The sequence below is a fragment of the Pituophis catenifer genome, unplaced genomic scaffold (genome assembly GCF_029215685.1).
Source record: "Pituophis catenifer annectens isolate HBS135680 unplaced genomic scaffold, rPitCat1.0.hap2 SCAF_6, whole genome shotgun sequence".
Lineage (NCBI taxonomy): Eukaryota > Metazoa > Chordata > Lepidosauria > Squamata > Colubridae > Pituophis > Pituophis catenifer.
This window is the reverse complement of record NW_027256886.1, coordinates 40,805,620-40,827,759: the sequence shown is the minus strand read 5'-3', so window position 1 is coordinate 40,827,759 and position 22,140 is coordinate 40,805,620.

Here is a 22,140-nt window from a genome sequence, read left to right as displayed (position 1 = left end):
GTTTCCTACTTCTCCAATATAACTCCAAAGGTGGCAAAAAATTTTGCTGCAGTCGTGGCTGAAAAAAAATGAGGGAAGAGACGGGTAACCCCAACGGCAGAGGTTCACTAGTATTGACAGTACGGATTGTATCTGAGGCAGTAGATGGTGTACTGTCACATGATCTATCTATATTTGTAAAATATACTTCCCTTCTATGTGTATTTTAAGTTGGTCTCTGACCGCAATAAAAAGCTTACTTACTTACTTACTTCTCCCATTTCTCCTCTCTAACATGTTTTTTTCATTCTGAATCTCACAGTACTTCAGAAGTAAACATAAAAATGCATACATCAAGTAGGCCATCAATTCCCACTTCATATAGACTGGGTCTGAACTGGTTCATATTGCAACTACTTCATGCTGTCCTAACTCCCACATTCTGTCTCAACAAGTATTTGCATAATTAGGCAATGGACAAACAAAGACTGCAGTTTAACAACTCATCAAAAAGCATTGGCATACTGCTGAACTAAGAATTTCAGGAGACATACAGCCTACTAAATTTTCATTGTAATCAAAGTCTTAGTCTATTCTTTGGGGAATAATTATGTTTTATTGCATATGACCCTGTTATTCCAGTACTATAAATACCATTGTTGCAAATCATTTTTGCCAGGAAACATGAGGTAAATTAAAAGCTATGGTGGCACATTGGTTAGAAGGCAGTATTGCAGACTAATTCTGCCAACTTCCAGCAGTTCAATTCTTACCACCTCAAGGTTGGCTCAGCCTTCCATTCTTCTGAGGACAGAAAAATGAAGACACAGATTGTTGGGAGCAATAGGCTGACTCTGTAAACCACTTAGAGTGGGCTGTAAAACACTGTGAAGTGGTATATAAGTCCAAGTGCTATTGCTAAGAGCTATTGCTAAATTATAACATCTATTAATATAAACTAATATTACTTCATTCTAAATTCCTCTAACTGAAGTTTTTTACAAAACTAAAAAATTATTTTTAAAGTCATGAATGTTGTAAAAACGCTGAAAAAATGGTAACGCTGCAGGTGTAGATAATATAACTGGAAAAGTGTTAAAATATAGATTTGTTTTGCCTATGGAGTGACCACAAAATTTGCTTAATGTACTTTAGGTTTGCATCTATGTCTGACAATTGAAAGAGCACAGTTATTGTTCCCTGATAGAAAGGGATAGGAAGAAAAGCAGCAAATAGGCACCCATTTTCAAGTATTGCTGTGAAGGGATTTAGCAGAATTCTAAATGAAAGTGTCATTGATGAGCAAAACTGGGAAAGTGCAATGTGGTTTATGCCAGGCCAAGTCTATGCAGAAAAGACTTTTGTTCATCCATAGAACATTGAGAAATATATGTGAGAAAAGCTATTGTGTTCATTTAGAGAAAGCATATGATAAAGCAGTAAATTATAGAAAATATTGTAAAGTAGTGGCCAAAATTGTGGAAACCTTGTGTATTTTTGAGGTTTGATGGCTAATAACACAACTTTTTTTTTTGGACTTTCAAGATAATCATATTCCACTGCTGGAATGGCCTGGAAATAGCCTAGACCTTAACCCAATTGAAAATCTATGGAGCCGACTAAAAAAGCGACCCAGCAATTTTGTTAGTCAAAAGCGACCCAGCAATTTTGTTGTTGTTGTTAATTGTGAAGTTGTGACCATCGCAACCCCATGGACAACATTCATCCAGGCTTTCCTGTCCTCTACCATCCTCTGGAGTCCATTTAAGCTCACATCTACTGCTTCAGTGACTCCATCCAGCCACTTCGTTCTCTGTCATCCCATTCTTTTTTTGCCCTCAATATTTCCCAGCATTAGCCACATCTCCATTGAGTCCTTCCTTCTCATTAGGTGGCCAAAGTATTTGAGTTTCATCTTCAGGACCTGGCCTTCTAAAGAGCAGTCAGGGTTGATCTCCTCTAGACTGACCGGTTTGATCGCCTTGCAGTCCAAGGGACTCGTAGGAGTCTTCTCCAGCACCATAGTTCAAAGGCCTCAATTCTTTGGTGCTCAGCCTTTCTTATGGTCCAACTTTCACTGCAATAAAACCAGGGGTGAAATGCTCCCGGTTCAGACCAGCTTGGGCGAGTAGGTAGCAATGGCGGTGGGCAGTTTGGAGAACCGGTAGCAAAAATCCTTTCCCCCCCCCCCCCGCCTCAAGCTTGCTTACCTTTGCATGCCTGCCTTGCTTCGCTTGCTGTAATCCCTGCAATCCATTGCATCAGCAAGCAACTGAATCTCCCTGCCTGCAATCAAGCTCATCGGTGAGCAGCTCTATCTGCCTGCCTGCCTGCCTTTAAGTTTTTTTCCCCTTTGGGAGTTTTAAAAAAAAATAGTTAATTGGGGGTTTTTTTAGTTGTTCTTTTTTTAGACCTAGCCATTTAAAGTTTAGGAAGTTTTAAATTTAGCTGCTTTTATATAAAAATAAAAATAAAATAAAATAAAATAATATTTGTGTAGCTTTCTGAGATTTTGTGTGTTTCTGTAGTGTTTCACTCTAACTACACAAACACAAAATCTCACAAAGCTGTATGTGGAATTTTGTGTGTGTAAAGTGTGAAAGTTGGTTTTTTGGACTTTTTGTGGTTGTGTGAGGTTCCTGCTTGTTGCAGGGGCCATTTTGGGTCTAGCACAGCTGCTTTTACATTGTGGGTGAACCAGTGTAAGGGCAACAAAGTGATGTCAACTTGGCCACGTCCACCTGACCAACAAGCCACGCCACCCAGTCACCTGACCAAGCCCCACCCACTAATTAAGCCACACCCACAGAACCGGTAGCGAAAATTTTTAGATTTCACCCCTGAATAAAACCCAGTTAATAGAAGCAATCATTCAATCTTGGTTTCACATTATAAAAGCTGCAGAACTAAAAGACTTGGTTCAGTCCATGGGAAGACGTTGTAAGGCCGTAATTTATGCTAAAGGTTACCCAACTAAGTATAAACTGAAGTGATAATTTTTGTATATCTCCTTTTTTCTACGGTGATAATTTTTGTATATCTCATTTTTTTCTACATGTTTTACTTTTCTTCTTTATACTGTAACTGCTATTCTAATAGCAAATCCTTCATAAAAGTTATTGCATTACATTCTTGATTAAATTATCTTTCCATTGATATATAATTTTATGGTACTACTCAAAAAAAAGTGGTGTTATTAGCTAGTTTTAGAAAATACAGTTTTTCCAAAAGGTTTCCACAATTTTGGCCACTACTGTACAATATTCATTTGAGGCAGCATATGGTAGAAATAACATAAGTATAGGCGTAAGAAGAATCCTCCGTAAATGGTTTCACAGTGAGCAAGGTTTGTATGCAAGTATATATTAATGTTGAAAGTATCTTCCCACGATAATTAAGAGTTGTATTTTTTTTGGTGATTCATCTGCCCCATTTTGGCATTCACACATAATTGGAAGGGTAGGCATTTTTCTCAGTCCTTTTGTCTACTTTTTGGAGCTTACAAGTATTCTCTCACTTTATAGTGTTATAAAATGAGTGTTTATAATCACATCATATCAGATCTCCTTTTTAACCTGGATTCTTTTTAATTGAATAAACCTCAGGTTAAATTGATTTTCCTAACACAACAAAGAAAACTAAAAATGTTCTTTCAGAATGAATTATTACTGAAAAAGTTGTCAGTAAATTGGAAATACGGCATATGAAAGTCTCTTTTGGGGAAAGAGAAACTTGAAAACAAATGGTATTAGATTCTTTTATCTCAAATAGTATCATATAATATAATGACGGTACAGTTGTTTAGTATGAAATTTTATAGAGATGGGGTTTCAATGGCTCAGTGGTTAAAGACATTGATCTTGTCAGACTGAATTTAAGACCCAAGAGCGATGCAACAGGCTGAGATACTATTACCTGCCCCAGCCCCTGCCCTCCTAGCAATTCCAAAGCATGCAGATGCGAGTAAATAAATAGGTACCACTTGGGTGGGAAGGTTTTGTGCACCTCGGTGTTCCATGTGCCTCAGCGTGTAGTCATGCTGGCCATATGACCACAGAAGCATCTTTGGACAAGGCTGGCTCCCTTGGTTAAGAAAAGTGATGAGCACTCCGTTCTAGAATCAGACATGACTGGATAGGGAAAAGCTTTACTGTTATCCTTTTTTATTGATATATCTGAGTTTTTCTGGAAAGTGTAAATTGGAAGAAATTTTCATTGTGCATTAAATATTATGGCAGGCAACTGGGATCAGTAATTTTCATAGTCAGGTAGAGAGGATCCAACTTTGTCTTGCTTCTTGATACTACAAGAGTGACTAGCTCACTATTTAAAAGGGTGAAATATAACTGCCCATGGGCTTAACAAAAAAGTAATATTAGCATTTAAAAATGGATTAGTTGATTGTGCTTCACAAGACAGGACAGTGTAGGAGATAGGATGTACCCCAATTTTAGTTATGATGGAACTACATATTTCCCAATTATTCTAGTCCATAAAGGTAATGTTGTGGGATTTTAGAAGTTGTAATTCAACAGTATTGATAGGCCACTGATTCCCTAACTCTGCTATACTTGGAAGTAAATCCAATTCATTTTTATGTGACTATACATAATATTGGACTGTTACACTGAACAGATATTACCACCTTCTGCCAAATAACTTTCCACTATGTGCATGTAGCCATTTGACAGCTAATTTTATCTTCCTGCCAAGTGGTCAGAAAAATGTATATTACACATCAGATACAGATTTCTGGAAGTTGTTAGATCATTTAAAGTCCATATAGTCTTTTCACAAGAAGTAAATGATTTACAGTATAATGCATTTGCATATTATTATCCATATTTACACACACTAAATATCCATATTTAGTCCTATGCCAAAGCAACTCAGTGCCATTTATTGTGAAAGTACAAAACAGCAATAAAATACATGATAAAATACATGATAAAACAATAAAAACAATACAAAACAACAATCTAAAACAATATTAAATAAAACAGACATTAGAAAGTAAAGAAGAAAAACAGTTATTCCAACATTCATACCTGGAAGACCTGGGTGAAGAATTCAGCAAGCCCTTAAAAGTTACTACAGTGTCCTCACAAATTGTAGAATGAACAGCCTGGTTAGCCAGGACTGTCAGCCCAGCTTCCCAAGGCAGGGACTTTGTCTGTCTAATACCAGCTACTCCAAAAGCCTTTCTCTTGCCCCTATTAAACATGAGAAAAGTTCCCTGAAGATGGGCTCCAGCACAAGTCTGAAAGCTCAAAAGATGAATTCTCTTGCCATTCTCTTTCAGGATACAGGGATAACTTGCAGGGGTGAAATCCAGCAGGTTCTGACAGGTTCTGGAGAACCGGTAGTGGAAATTTTGAGTAGTTCAGAGAACCAACAAATGCCATCTCTGGCTGGCCCCAGAGTGGGGTGGGAATGGAAATTTTGCAATATCCTTTCCCCAGGAGTGGGGAGGGAATGGAGATTTTTCAGTATCCTTCCCCTGCCACACCCACCAAGCCATGCCATGCCATGCCATGCCATGCCATGCCACGCCCACCGAGCCACACCCATAGAATCGCTAGTAAAAAAATTTGGATTTCAACACTGCTATCTTGCCCAACTACTGAAAAAGTAGCTATCTCATGCATCTGTGCACAGAAATGAAGAAAAGCCATAGTGGACCAGCACCAAAAGCTGCCCTTATATTAACCTTCATTGCTGTTCCAGGGGGAGCTTGGCTAAAGCTCTTTTGATATCTCCCCACCTCTCACATTCTAGTTCTGTATCAAAAGGACTTGCTAAGGAACAGAACAGAACTCCAAGTAATGTTGGAGACATTGGTTGTTTTATTGATGGAAGTCAATTCTTTTCTTAGAGTGACCTGTATTGCTTTAATGTTGTATTTTCAATGCAGGGTACAGATGCCTCCGTTGTTCATTGCAAATGCTTAGCATTCATTTCATTGCTAAGAGGCACAAAGAATCCAGGCAACCAACACAAACTCCTAAAGATTTTAAAGACTCCCTTTTGACTTAATATCATTCAAGATCAAAATCAGTAACAGCAGGGGAATTTTTTATGTGACCATCCTGCCTAATGTATAGACCAGTGATGGCGAACCTTTTCAGCACTGAGTGCCGAAAAGGGAGCATGCATGCACGTGCACACCTGGGCCACAATCCAGAAGAGGAGCCGTCTGGGGCTCTTGCCTGCGCCCAAAAATGAACTTCCGGTTTCAGCTACTGAACTTCCAGTTTCAGACACCTACTCTTCTGGCACGCATGTGCACGCAACAATCAGCTGGATGGCGTGCATGCTCATGCAGGAAAACAGAAGACCAACTCTTCTAGTTTCTGGCACTGCCGCATGCAAAAAGGCCAGTGGATCATCCCGCGCGCATGCGCGCCAGAAACCTGGAAGAAGAACAGGTGACGCTACATGTGCCAGGCAACATGGCTCCATGTGCCACTTCGGGCACATGTGCCATAAGTTCACCATCACGGATATCAACAATATCAGTGATAATGAGTCCAGTTGGAACTTAGATATTTGCCAACTGTGCATATCAGGCCCATACAAACAAACACAAAAACCAATCCGCTACTGCTTAGCTACTAAAAATATAAGGCAACCCCAGTTCAGATATTGTTCTTGATGTATGATTTACTTTTTATATATATTTCATTAAAAGTTTTATAAAGAACATAAAACTAACACAAATGAACAAAGAGTAAAAAATTCAAAAAAAGGAAGAAAGAAGAAAGAAAAATGGTAAAAATACCAAAAGAAATAGAAAGCTTCTGATTTGTTCTGCAGCAAACATAATTGCAATTACAATATTAACTCTTACTCTATGATTACCAAACCTATTATCTATTTTTTTCCTAATCATCAAAACCACAAATCATGACTGCATTTTTTCATGCAAAAAGTTTAGGAGTCAGCCATAAGTATAGTTTTTTCTTTTTAAAAAACATGTTTATTTAGCCATTTGTGCAAGTCAGCATCTTCACCAGCCATTCTTCCATTGTGAGTAATGTCAAACCTTTCCACTTCTGAGCATATAATAATTTTGTTGTGGTTACAATATATGAAAACAAACTTTCATAGCTTTTTTAAAAATTCCTGTCCATTAGTTCCAAAAGTAATATCTCTTGTTTCAGTTGTATTTTAATCTTTAAAATCTTCTGAATTATTGTATGTCTTCGTATCCAATGTTTTTACCTTTCTTGCAAGTCCATCAAACCTGGTAAAATGATCCTTTATGTTGTTCACATTTCTAGCAAAGATTCGAAGTAAAATTTGTCTATTTATATAGACAGATTTTCTGCTGACAAATACCAATGATACACAAGAGCCGTGGTGGCACAGTGGTTAGAGTGTGGTACTGCAGGCTACTTCTGCTGACTGCCAGCTGCCAGCAATTTGGCAGTACGAATCTCACCAGGCTCAAGGTTGACTCAGCCTTCTATCCTTCCAAGGTCAGTAAAATGAGGACCCAGATTGTTGGGGACAATATGCTGACTCTAAACCATTTAGAGAGGGCTGTAAAATGTTTCTTGTGCTGAAAGCACAAAAATGATCTAAGGCAAAATCTAAAATTGTATTTATTCCATATGCTAAATAATCTTAAACACTAGACAAAAGTGACATACCTAATGTGTCAGTGGTTAGATTACCTTTAGCAAAGTGGACAATTTATGACTTGAGGAACAGAAGCAACCCCTGGCCCACTTTAGGTCTCTCAGTTCCCTTTTCTAATTTTCAGAGCCCACTTTCATGATTGCTGAACACTGATGGCAGGATGGTTATCCTGCCATTTTCAAATGGATGACATATGATAACTGCAGAATAGGCCTAATATGGCTATCTTACATTTAAAGACAAACCACTGAAATACTCTGGACCTCCCAAATACTCCCAAAAAATAGCATTCTTATAGAGCAAAAGGTTATTTACCCATCTTAAAAGGACATAAAATGATTTTAAAAGATTTGTTAAATGATGTTTTACTATTCCTGTTTACTATTGTGTTTCTATTTCCAAGCTGAAATTGCCAGGGAGATTAATTCCATTGTTTTCTTATCTTTAATAGGGCATGATACATTTTCAAAAGATTATCAGTGTTATGGCTCCAGTTCTTCCATATTCTTCTTTAAACATTTAATGACTTCAATGGACAGACCATGTGTTGTACAAACAAAAGTGATAGATCTCAACAGCTGCTATTTTTCAATGAAGTCATTTCTGGACAGGGTATTTTTAAGCAGTAGTACAATAGTAGTGAGGGGGTTTAACTCTTTCTGACCCACTAATTATCTTCTGCAATTTGCCTTCATCTTTATTGTCATCTACACATTTCTAACACGTATGTCTCCTCATTTGGGACACTGCAACAAAAATGGAGTGGGGAAGGGAAGATTCAAGTTTATTTCTCCATTACAATTCTGATTTCCAAAATGTCCTCATTTTTTTAAAAAAGCATGGGATGTAGAATAAGGGCTGTGTAATCCTTTTAAAAGATGCTTAGCAACTTTCAGAAGTATGTGAAGTATTTTTGAATCAATAAAGCGGCTACATTGTTTTCCAAGTTCACAAGGTTGCTTTGTCAGCTACTCCTTACTGTCTTGACATGTCCACATACTACCACTTCAGGAAAAGTTAGCTGGGATCTTGGGAGCTTTGTCAACCAGTATGGTGTAGCAACTAAGGTGCTGAGATAAAAACTGGGAGACCAAGAGTTCTAGCTCTCCTTTAGGCATGAAATCCAGCTAAGACCAATCATTTTCTTTATCCCAACCCATTACAGAAGACTGTTGCTGTGAGGAAACAAGAGTTAGGAGTATTCAGTATGAACACTTGCCTTGAGTTGACCAAGAATAAAGGCGGGATAAAAATTAAATTGGCAAAACCGTGTAGTCAGTTTGAAGAAATCTTATGAAGCACTTCTTCTGAATAATTTGTACTGGTCTATTTGTTATGAAACATGTATGTAATATATTCTCTGATCTCTGTGAATTAATTTCTGAAATTATTTTTAAGTTATTTTATTCAAAATTGATAGCTGTACCCTATCAATTTTGTCTAGCACAACATCATTTGAATGAAACCCAAATTGGCTCTCATTATGACTTCATACTTTCTAACTTTAAAAAATGTTGACATTTGCATAAAATAAAAATAGTAATGATAAAAGCATCTTTTCCTAAGAATCCAGAAATGTGTATATTTAAACAAATAAATTTTTGTTTGAGAAACTATTGAAATTACTCAACACTAATCCTTCTTTTTAAAGGATATTAGACAAATACCAGTGGCAATTCATTGAGGTTATTCATAACTGCTACATTGTATTTATTTTGTACAATTTTGTAAACAAATCTAAATCTGCTCAGACCTTAGTAATATGTGAATCTACCCAGTTTTCAAAAACAGATTAACACAAAATTTAACATTACTGAAGTTATAGCAATAATCAGGACCATCTTCCTGCAGCTTCTAAGCTAGCAACTGCATTTCTCACTGGATAAAGCAATATTATTTTCACATTGCTCTCTAAAATATTTTTACAACAGGACCAAAAGCTGCAAAACAGAATGACTTGTTAGCTTCCCTTTAGCAAACCCAGCATGCCGTTATATGGTCAGGCTCCAAGAGTCTGAAATAAGGATTTAATTTTAATGTAATGAGATGGGTTCCGGATCCTAATTAAATATAAAATTGATGATTAAAATATATTTAGCTTTAACAACTGTACCATAAGAGATGCATTTATTACAAAGCTGTTGAACCTCAGTGGCTGTCTTCTCAATCAATTAGCAGCTATTTCATGTTCAATAACTGAAGCCAGCCCAGTTTAATTAAACATAAAGTTCAGGCTATGTACCAGTGTGTGTAATGTACTTGCTCCTTCCCCATTCCAATGTCTTTTTCTCTTCTCTTTTCTTTTCATCATAAAAAAAACCCTTCACATTACTGATTTTCTTTTGGACAAAATGTGGTTTAACTTGCTAGATTTGCTTTGAAAGAAGAAGTAGCCCTAAATAATTGCTATTGGTAGTTAACTCGATCAAACAGCAAGATGTCTGCTCTGCACCACCATGTCTATTGCTGATAAAATTGTGGGTGGGATGATATGCTTAATTAACCCTGTAATTCTTAACATGAGGGCTAATTAGCATATAAATTAGGATTTCCTTTGGATTATGTGCCTAATGCAGTAGTCTCTTCTATGCAATTTTGTTCTTTGGCAGAAAGAAAGTGCAGCTTGCTCACATGGATGGATTGCATTAATATTCAAATAATGATAGCATTTATTTCTGCTTTGAAACCAATCATTTCTTCCATAGTAACCTACCATCTGGAAAATATATGTCTTTTAGCTTGAATTGACTAGCAAACTTTGCATTATTATTAAAATCCAGCAAAATTGAAGTATACTTTTTTTCCCCAATATTGCCTAAAAATTAGAAAACGTAACATTTAAAACATTATTTTCAAAAGAAAACTCTTCTCATGCAATTGTTGGTTCCATTCAAGTAAATTAGTTCCATCAATTTTAAGTTTGGGAAAATCAACAGGTAGAGATCCATTGTTATATGGTGTATTACTTACAGACAGGCGCTGTCCATGGTTTACAACATGAGGAAACTCACAATATGGCATTGAAATAGAGTTAGGCAGTCTGTAGTTACTTGCTTCTATGTCTCTTTCTTGTTTCACAGGAGGCAGCTTCTGCGCATGCTCAGCCCTTATTTGAGCTCTGCAGTCGTTGAAGAAGGACCTCTCCGCTGGAGCTCTTGATTGCAGGCCCCACTCGCCTGGGTAGACAGTCGGATCTGGTCCGGAGGCCTCAGGGAGACTGAAAAGGTCCCGAATCTTCGTGTGGCTCTTCAGGACGTCCCTCTGGACCGTTGTTTGGTGCTGAAGATCTGCGGGGAGGTGCTGGACACCATGGAAGCTCGGCTCTGCATTTCGTCTGTCGATGGGGAGTGCACCGAAGATGTCGTCAGTTGCTGGATCGGGATGGCTCTTCGGTGTCAGCGGGACTGGTATTTTTCTCGTTCCTTTGGAATCGGTGTGGTTGTTATTTGTTTTTCGGGTGCGTCCCAGCGTTGTAGTGCAGGCATAGAGGTATTGATTTGGTCGTGGTAGTTTTTAAAGCAGGCTTTGGTAGGGTCTATTTCAGCGTGGTAGTCATTTACTTTATTTTTAGAAGTGTTTTGATTTTTATTTATTAGTTTTACATTTTCAACGAAGGCAGCTGTTATGATTTGCATGGCCTTTTCTATTTCTTTTCTGCTTGGTGGTTTTTTAGTGGGACTATAGTTTTCTTCTTCACTTTTATCATCACTGTCCGATAGGTTTTCTAGTGAATAGGCCCTCGTTTCCGCTTTAGTATTTGAATCGGGAGATTCCCTCCCTGATTGGTCGGCCATTTTATTTAATGTTTCTGGGCAAGATGGCCACCGTGAAAAGGGCGCGAAAGCTGTTTCTGTCTGTTTGGTGGGTGATAGACAAATAAAGGAATCTCTTACCAGATCAAGGTCTTCGGGTTCAGATTCTGGTTCAGGTTTGTCATTCTTGGTCGCTGCTCCACAGTCTTTTATTAGATCTTGGAGTTTCACGATCAAATCTTCTTCACCTGGTATGTTGTTGATCATTTCTAGCAGGTTTCTTTTTAGACTGTCTTCTTTGTTTGGAGCGGTTTCAACGAGGTTTTCTTTTTCATTTTCTTTCGTTGAAGTTTCTTTTGATGCGTTGGTCTCTGGTGAGAGTTGGGCTGCCATCTTTTGGGTGCAGGCCCGAGTGTTATTTCTTTTTCTTTTGGATTTTTGAATTTTGTTGTTTTCAGACATATCTGGATTTAATTGGGTTGTAAACCATCCTCTGCTACCATATTTGTCAGAATTTGAGGATCTTGCCCAATGATTACTCAGAGTCTGTTATGATATTAATTATCCTTTATTTTCATCTATTCTCTTACAGGAGATATAGCAGAAGAACCAAGAGTCAAGGAGGAGTCGATATATATATACAGAGGAGGAGTGGTTAGAGGTAAGTAGGAGTGGTTATGGGGGTGATGTAGGCAGAGTGGGAGGTAACCATAAATATATACACAGGCAAATATATATATTAGGCATTTACATATGTGACAGCATCACATTTTATATATTTCATTAACAGCTCTTATATTAACACAGAATTGTACTGTAGATGTGTCCTTTCAGGTTAATGTTTGAAAAGCTGCCACAGTGGCATGCATCAGTTAGGCTGGGGAAATTTTCTCATAGTGTTGCACATATAATGTCATGCTGCATCATACTACAAGTCTGAAACTACTGTAACCCACAAGCCATGCTTTCATCATCAATTGCTTTTGTATACTGTAAGAAGCAGTGGTGAAATCCAATTTTTTTTTACTACCGGTTCTGTGGGTGTGGCTTGGTGGGCATGGCTTGGTTGGTGTGGCAGGGGAAGGATACTGCAAAATCCCCATTCCCACCCCACTCTGGGGCCAGCCAAAGGTGGTATTTGCCAGTTTTCTGAACTATTCAAAATTTCTGCTACTCAAAATGCTCAAAATTTCTGCTGCCGGTTCTCCAGAACCTGTCAGAACCTTCTGGATTTCACCCCTGGTAAGAAGTAGCATCCATTTTCTGCTAGTTAGCTGTTCTGCTAGTAAGCAGCCCATTAATATATAAACAAAAGCCTGTTTTCTCTCAGGGTGTGGCTTTCCTAAGTTCTCAGCAGAGCATGCTTGATTGAAATTATTTCTTGAGTTCACAGAGTTTCACCATCTTATTGATATTAACTAGTCCTAAGCACATGGCTAATTCATCATAGCAGTGTCACAGAGATGTTGAACAACATGGAATATATTGTACCCAGGACAATTCCCAAGGAACTGAACAATAGCATCCCCAAACTTTCTTCCATAGTGCCCAAATAATCAGGAGCAGAATCATCATAAAGTTATATATAACTCCCCTTTCCCTCAAATGCTCCAATAGGTAGTAACAAACTCTACAAAGAAATTCAGGCATATCAACAGGCCATGTTTCCCTCTCCCCGTACAAATAATTCTTCCATACTATAAATGAGCTCTCTGGATAAAGCTTTGAGGGATAGCTACAGATTCAGTTATTTGCATATTTATTATGCCCTCCCCAGGCACAAAATGCTGTGCCAACTTTATTATCCTAATAGCTCTGTAAACAAGGTCACTGTGAGTTCCATTTACAAATGGGTAATTGAGACATTGCAGCAGTAGCCACAACATTAATTTACGCATAAAACCCCAATAACAGCCAGGTGCAAAATCATTATTTAGGAATACAAACATGGAATTGTAGAACTAAATGCATCAGAGCATAGATTTATCTCAAGAATTTGCTTTTAGTTTTTTTGCAAACAAGTCTTTCCAAAAGAAAGCTTCCATGAAAGATTCTGGCTAAGGAAAGTGGTTTAGAAATCAGAATGGAGCAAACATTACTCCGAAATTATTACAAGAAAGAGTTTCAGAGATCATGTGAACCCATGTGAATTTTTACAACTGAGCTAAAAAGCCCATGAACATACTGAATTCTCAGGCAAAAAATACCATTAATTACAACATTAAAACAAATCATAAAATTACTTTATAGCCTTGACTATGTTTTTGATAAAGGCATTTATTTTATTTATAAATTTTATTTGCTGGTATCAAAGATATCAATCGTCTTCCCCAGATGAATGAAAAGAAAAAGGAAAAAGGATTTTCAGAGTTAAGGCTAGTTGACTAGATAGTACAAAAACTAATATATGTAGTCTTCAGTCTGCAAAACACAAGATGCCACTAACATATCCAAAAAGTATTCTGACCAGTTGCTCCACTTTGTAAAAGATGGACTGAATCATTTTGCCAAACAAGTGTCTGAGTTATGATTAGTTGGTTATTTGCCACAAATATTTTAAGAAGATGATTTTAACCAATGGAGGAAATACAAACAATCTGGACCCTACTCATGGGTAATCTTCCATTTATTAGTCTCACACCTTGAGCTCTGTTCCTTTGACTGGAACAAAATGAATTATTGAGCCATTGTTCTCATGTTCACAAAAATGGAACTTCCGTATGAATAGGGAACCAGTAAATCTGAGATTATCTGTGAAACAATCTTTGCAAAGCAGACATATATCACCACCAATTCATCTCTATTTCACAATTTCACAGTTCTCTCAATTCACCTTAATTTTTAATTGGAAACCTATTTTTACTCCACAACTGAATGACTCCTATCGAACAGAATTTTTTTAAAAACTATCTATTGCACCACATAAGCAGCTAAGCAGACAATCTTAATTCAGGTTATCTTCCCTAAATCCTCAGAAACAATTCCAAAGTCACCTGTAAAATATTGAAGAAGAAAAGGTGAATATTAGTGCCTTACTGAATGAGTGCATGTTTGCAGTAATGAAAATTCCCATCTCCACTTCACAAGGGAAAGAAAGAAAAGAAAGGGAAGAAAACAGAAGCCTAATGCTTAAGTATCCTGGCTGTTCCTCTTCTGAAGAATAGGAAGAGATGCTTGCCAATTTCACCTCTTGTCTTGTTTTCTAAGGAACTGAAGGGAAGCTGCAGAGCTTGTAAGCTAGAATTTACCTTGCGGGATCCAAAGCTCAGAAGCTAAGATTAAGAAAAGCAGTAAGAGTTTCCTTCAGTGGCAAAATGCAGTCCCAGTGTGACTCCTGCCTCAAAAATTGCTTTGCTGCAGTTTCAATTCTATTGCAGCCAACTGAAAATAAATCAGTTCAGTTTCCCAATAGAGTATGACATTAGAAAGTAGAGGCTTGAAACGGCTTCAAGCTCATGCAGTATGCTGAAGGAAGATCCTTGAGCTAAGCAAGTTCTTCTGAAATATAAGGCAGTTTGAACTTGTCCATTGCCCAGGACACCCTCCAATTCCCAGGTATCAAAATGGATGTCATCTTCTTCCCACTCCCAACTCATTGCAAATGGTCTCTGCATCCATTCAGTATTGCCAGCTGACCCAGCACTTCATCCTCTCAACCTTTACTCTCCCAGTGGGCACCCTTTTGTTTCTATCCAGTGGTACAAAGCTTCGCTTCCTTTAAAAAAAAAAAAAATCTTTAAGTTGCAGTATAGGTACATTGAATCTTTTTCCCTATGAAATACTATGCATATGGATATTATCAGTTTTCCAGGTCATGATTGTCCCACAGATGCTTTTTTCAAAAGGCAACTGGACTTTGTTTTTCCTTGAAGACATTTCCCTTCTCATCCAAGAAGTTTCTTCAGTTCAGTTCTGTGAAGTATTATCAGTACATCCTTGTGCAAAGTTTTCACACACCTACACAGGAACAGAGGAATAAAAGAAACTTGTTCCCCTGTAACTTTGATCATCAGAAAAAAGATGACACCATAAAGGAAAATTGGCTTAAGAAATATGTGGGAGATGGAAACTAAGGTGGAATTTCCCTAGGAATTCTACAATGGAGGATGGGAACAGCTGCAGAAAATCCTCGGTATATCTATGCCTCCCACTTACCTCCTATGAAAATCCCAGATTCTTCCTTTTGCTTATAACTGCTCCAGGCAAGATATATAAATTGGAAAAGTACTGTTCTCTTTGTTAATAATGTTTTCCACACAGCATACCTCTTACTTATTTAAGGATTCATTCATATATTAGAGTATGTTAAATAATTTCTCAGGGAAAATTACCATGGAAATTGTGAAACTCGACTACAGTTGAGGAAATAAATCCTTGAATAATTATGCAGTAGGAGTACTTCTGGCAACTTCTCTTTATTTGCAAAATTTCATCCATACACAAAAACGAAGGAAAAAAATATTTTCATCTTTTCCCAGAATATCATAAGCATAAGTAACCTGACACATTGGTACACTTTATACCATGTTTTTAAATTATTAGCCTGTTTGTATATGTCTGAACAAGTCTTCAAATCTTTCTTGGCAAGATTTGGAAGCGGATTGTCATTGCGTATTTCATAGAGCTAAGAAAAAATGACTGACCAAGGTCAACTAGTTAGCTTTCTGCCTAAGCCCAAACTAAGACTCATATTTTCCTGATGTCTAGCCTACCGCACATTAACCGTTATGCCAAACCGGAATGGGTCAACTCATTAAAAAAAAAAAATAGATGTACTCTTTGCCATCTTGCCACAACCAACCCACCATGGGACAATTCAACAATTCAATTTAATTATTTAAAATAATTTTTAAAATATTTTAATTTTTGTCATTCACATTTTATTTTGTCCTTTGGCATCCATTCTTTAATTATTCTATTCCATTATTTCTTCAATATTAGTATAACTCTTGTCCTGTGGTGAGTTGGCCATAGCAAGTTGTTCCACAGAGAGTTGACTGTGGCGAGTTGGCTTCAGTGAGTGGATTATCTATCTATCTATCTATCTATCTATCTATCTATCTATCTATCATCTATCTATCTATCTATCATCTACCTACCTACTTACCTATCTATCATTATATATCATTGCCTATTATCTATCTGTCTGTCTATCTATCATCTGTCTATCATCTGTCTGTCTATCTATCTATCTTTCTATATCATGACACTTATGAAGTACTCTACTGTTTCTGTGCAAGATTTTGTATGATACACAGTAAAGGAAAGCAGCTTATCTCAGCTCATCCATTAAATATATGGGTAAACAAGCAACTAATGTTTGATTTTCGGGGGGGGGGGGCTGACTTGAACTTACTGACCTGCAATCTTTCTGAACCAGCACATTTAAAGTTTGAAATCATTGAATGGATGGAACTATAACTAAATCCTGAGTTTCTATTCCGTCTCATTATCAGGTATCATCTAATTAAAATGAATTGTTCTTCATAAAATGCAAAATTGTATGAATTCCATGAATACTATGGAAAAGGAGGATAAACATTTAGCAAATCAAATTATACACAAAAAATAGAAGATTCTTTTCCACTGCTAGATGTGATAATTACATAGGCAATAGATAAATTCAAGAAGTTTTCTCCTTCTACTTCCAGCACCAATTGAAGTAGATTCTATGTCTTTCTTTTCATGGAAATACTTCTAAGTTCTCTATTTCAAAGAGATACCAATGCATAAAAAGCTTGGTCAAGCTTCACACTTTGTCATCTGGCCAGTTTATCTCGATAATACAATTGGATTTAAGATTTGGTACAGCTACCAGCTGTGAGAAAGAAACTGAAGCAGATAAAACTGCTCACAAGATGATCAGAAAACAGAAAAGAAACTGTCAGTCATCAATGGAGCTTGTACTCTGCTAAGGAAGAAAGCAGGAACTTCACTCTCCAAGGGCAATTATGTAAATGTCACTGAGTTACTGAACATTTATTTGGAGGCCACAGTGCAAAAATGACAGATGAAAAATCTGCACGAAGAGGGAATAAAGTGCCTCAAACCCCAAGAGCAGGAAATGTGATCATCATGTCAGTTTTTGAAAGGTTAATTCTAGATCAGCTTGTATTACTCATTTCTTAGGCCAGCAAAAGTTTTGAGGATATTATGAGAGAATGCATCAATGACCAAAGAATGGAGCTGGGGTGGCTTAATTAACCGTTCTTGGTTGTAGAGAGTAATGACCGCAATCCAAGAGTACCTTCAAATGCAGTATGCACACAGGACGTGCACAAACAAACATCAAGTTCTCCCTAGAAATTACATTTTGCAACAGCACTTTTTAAATTTATTTTTCACCTTTTTGAAATGCCCATCTCCCTCAGGGAGGGATTCGGGACAGTGTACAAGAAAATGTTAAATATAAAAACAGTATATAAAAAATAAAAATCTATAAAAATTAGAATTTAAAAGGAGGCAAGGATGATTAAAATATGTTATACTGTGTTTCCCTGAAAATAACACCCTCTTATATTTTTTTGAACCCCGAAATAAACGCTTGGCCTTATTTTCAGAGAGGTCTTATTATTTTGGGGCATGTGGAGCAAGATGAGGCTCCTCTTGCTGTCTTACCTGATTTCCAGCTCTGTGTTTAAATATTTTTGGGTAGGGCTTATTTTTTTGGGGGGGAGGCTTATTTTAGCACATGCTCTCAAAAGCCTGATTGGGCTTATTACCAAGGGATGTCTTATTTTTGGGGAAACAGGGTAGTTTTAAAAGCAACGGGGGGGCTCTCAGAGCAGCAACCAGCCCAACTGCTGTGTGCCCTTCTGAGCTCCCCATGTTAGACTACCAAGCCACAATTTCATTCCTTTGCAGAAGGTCAGGAGAGTGAGCACTATCTCACCTCCAGGGTGAAGATATTCCACAGGGTGGGAGCAACAGCAGAAAAGGCTCTCTTCCTAGAACCCGCCAATTGGAATTCTTTAACTGACAGTGTCTGCAACATACATTTCCTGCCTGACCAGGTGGGTTTGTTTTATTCAAGTCTGTGCACATCACTTTAAAAAGGCATCTGAAAGAATTGTGATTAAGGCAATTACAGGGCCATGTCAATACAAGCACTTGGAAGAATAAAACAAAAATATCTCAATGGATGGCCAGCTCCACTAGTGAGAGATACTGAGCTAAAGGATCATAAAGAAATTGGAAGCACTGGAAGACAAGAACATACATTCTCCAGTCTGCTTCATGGAAAATAAGCATTTTTTAAAGTCCAGATTAAGTTTCCAATTGAGGTAAAACCAAGAAAATTACTCATTAAAACTCATTTGGTTTCCATTTTTTTCTCATTGTTCCTAGCTGAACAAAATAATACCAACAGTAATAATACTAATGTAAACACAGAGCTCCCGAGGAATTTTAAAATGGCTTTAAACAGCAAGCTGTATGCAGTATGCATTTAAAATACCTATGTATTTAAAGGTTGCAATTGCATTATTGATTTTTTTTTGACAACAGAATTGTTTTAACCTTTTAATCTGTTGCTGTGTATAATGCCATTAGAAAATGGCAAGCAAGCCTTTGCTGCAAATGTAGTGTCGAGAGAAGCAGGCCTTTAGACTAAGCAATATGACAATTGCCAGTAAATATTTGAAATACAATACCTTCCAGGTTGTATAAGTCCCTTTCAGCCCAGTTCTGATTAAATGGAGTCTTCTTGTTTGAGCAAATTTCCATAAAATTTAGTGGAGGTCTTCCTTTTGTATTTTACTTACAAGCTACCTTCAGTTCTAGAATCTCCTAAAGCAGGGGTGGGCAACTGTGGCCCTTTTACAACCTGTGGACTTCAACTCCCAGAATTCCTGAGCCAGTTTGGCTGTCTCAGGAATTCTGGGAGTTGAAGTCCACAGGTTGTAAAAGGGCCACAGTTGCCCACCCCTGTCCTAAAGAATTCATCCTTTGGATTCATCTACTTTCAATAGTTGCTAGCCATGCTGACTGAGAATTCTGGGACTGTAGTCTGAATACATCTGGAACATTCATCTGCAAACCAGTATTTTTCAGATGTTTTGGGTATATCTTCCAGAGTTAAAAGACAGCATGGGTAAAGCCGCCATAGATTATAATTTATAGCGATATACCTGGAATTTGTAAATCACCATAGTTAGAGATTTATAGTGCTATATCTGGGATTTAAAGTTTAACATAAGTGGAAAATATCAGATTGGGTGCTCAAGCTCGCTCAAGAATATACAAGAGAATTGCATCAATTACACTTAAAGATTCAACTGTGAAATGCAGCAGTTGATTTAAAACCAGTTTAGAATAGCTGATGAAGTTCAGAATATAATCACAAAGCTGATTACCTTCTATCCAGAAATATAGGTGATATTGATTTGTTAATATAAACAAATGAGTAACCCAAATTTAGAAATAATATTTATTGAAATAAATAATACATCTAAGCAATGAAAAAGTGGCAGCTTAAGGTAAATTTTCCAGCGTGCACAAGATATTGCTTTCAGTAGATGTCAAAATATAGAAGTATAATGACTGAGGTGCTTTTCTGTTTCAGCATAAGGACCAACAAAACATCAGTTTCAGATTGCATCTGTGTAAAATGTTTTTATACCTTGTGTGCTCAAATCATGAATTGATTTCGGATTCCCTTCAAAAAGGATACATTATTTGCATTAGTGTTTTGTTCTGTGGAATTAAGGAATCTTCACGCACAGAATTAGGTGTCTGAAAGAAGCCTTTCTATCTCATTCTAGGTAAGTTACCATGACATGTGCCTAGTTGTACATCCATATATCTCTGAACATGCAGATTAAATTAAGTTCGGTATCTTGGCACCTTACAACATTTTTTTCACACCGTTTCTATGATACAAAAATAAGTAAAGACGAAACAGGAGGGATTTTACAAGACTAAACCAAGGCTGCTGCTGATAGCAATCAAAGATTGATTTCTTTATAGTACCTTTGAAAGGTCTGAATTTCCTAATGCATTATTTATTAGAAATACATTGAAGTTTAGATGACATCATTGCAATTCAAAAGCAATCTCTGGAAAGTATTGTCTTAAGCATTCAGGAATCATTTGTTTTTGCAACTAAAATGAGATGACTTGTCAGACCAACTACAACATTGCAGCTTAATTTGTTTTTCAAATGCTGGGCAAAAATTAAACTCTGAGAAATGTAATATTATTAGAATTGTTAGGGAAGAAAGCAATATATCTAGTTCATCATCTGAAGTTTTTATATTGTATAATTTTTCTACAAGAATGAAAGAAGACATGATATTGTGATAATTTCCACGGATGTGGAGGGGGGGAGGAGGACTTAATTCAACATATGGTCTATGATCCTTTAATGCAAAGAAGGTGAAAGAAGCTGTGCACTTAGTCTTTTCTTACAGCACAAAATTCAATAAGCAGTAGATACATTCACGGAAGAAGAAGGTGTCCCCTATTTGCACTTGGAAAATTGGCATCGCTGTGAAATTATAGCATGGTTAGACATTAACAGTTTTATAGAATATTACTACAGATGAGCCAGTTTGTTGTTGTGGTCAAGACATCAGGCTGGAGACCATGAGTTCTAATCCCACCTTAGCTATGAAGCCAAGCTATGTATTTTGAGCGTTCACTGAATCCTTTGCTATTTTTTCACTGCAAAGTGAGAATTGCTCAGTGGCAATCCATGCTAGCTGTTATCAACCCACCAGCTTGCAGAAACATTCGTGAGAAATATAATTGTAAAGACATTTTTTAAAAAAATTCCACAGCACCAAATAATAGAAGATAGGCTTTGATTCAATACAAAAGACAAAAGGCTAATTGTCTCTTCAATGTCCTTCAATTAGCAATTTTTTTTAGTACATCACATCTTGAACATTCCATTCCAACCAAGGAAGGGCAAACACAACTGCATTTCTATTACTCTATTATTCTATACATGATTCTCAATATTACATGAGTTGGCTGTCCAGCAGTAGAAAAAAAATAGGTTGGTGCTAAATAACTGTATGAACAGCATTTATTAATATTATCAAAGCAAAACAAATCACTATTATCTCCGCTACCATTTGCGAGGTTCAACCACCAATACCAGTATATAAACAAATATACTAACAGGTCAATAATGCAACTGTAAAAGCTAATATTAGCTACATATTAATAGCAATCAAACCAGTGTACTTAATTGTCAGTTTCTGAGCTCAACACCAAGGAAGCATAAGAAAATGCACTGGACTGCATACCAGTACATATAAAAATTTCAGCAAACCAACTAACCCAGCATAGAATTCTAGCCAAGATAGAATTTATTTCTTTATTGAACCAATGCAAAATAAAGGTCAACATTCCAATCATGTTGCCCAGAACATGCTGAAAAAGTACCATACAAAAGGGCGGAAATGAAGCAAAATACTTAGAAAAGAAATATTTTATTTTGAATATTAACAGAATATTCAGAACAAATCATACTTGAAAGGCTTTATCCATGAACTATTTTACATTCTTACAAAGTGGTAAAACTGAATTATTTGTTGGTTCTTCCCCCTATGTTCCATTACATTAAGCAATAAGACAACAATACTGCTAAAGAACAGTGACTAAATGTCAGGTTTTAAAAGACACATTTCAATGTATTTTCTGTTATACATAGATTATTTCCAAATTTATTTCTAGTGGATGGGTACAGATGCAAGAGCATGTGGCTATTATTTTCATTTTCCTATTATTTTGCAAAAATATTGCTTAACACATTGTT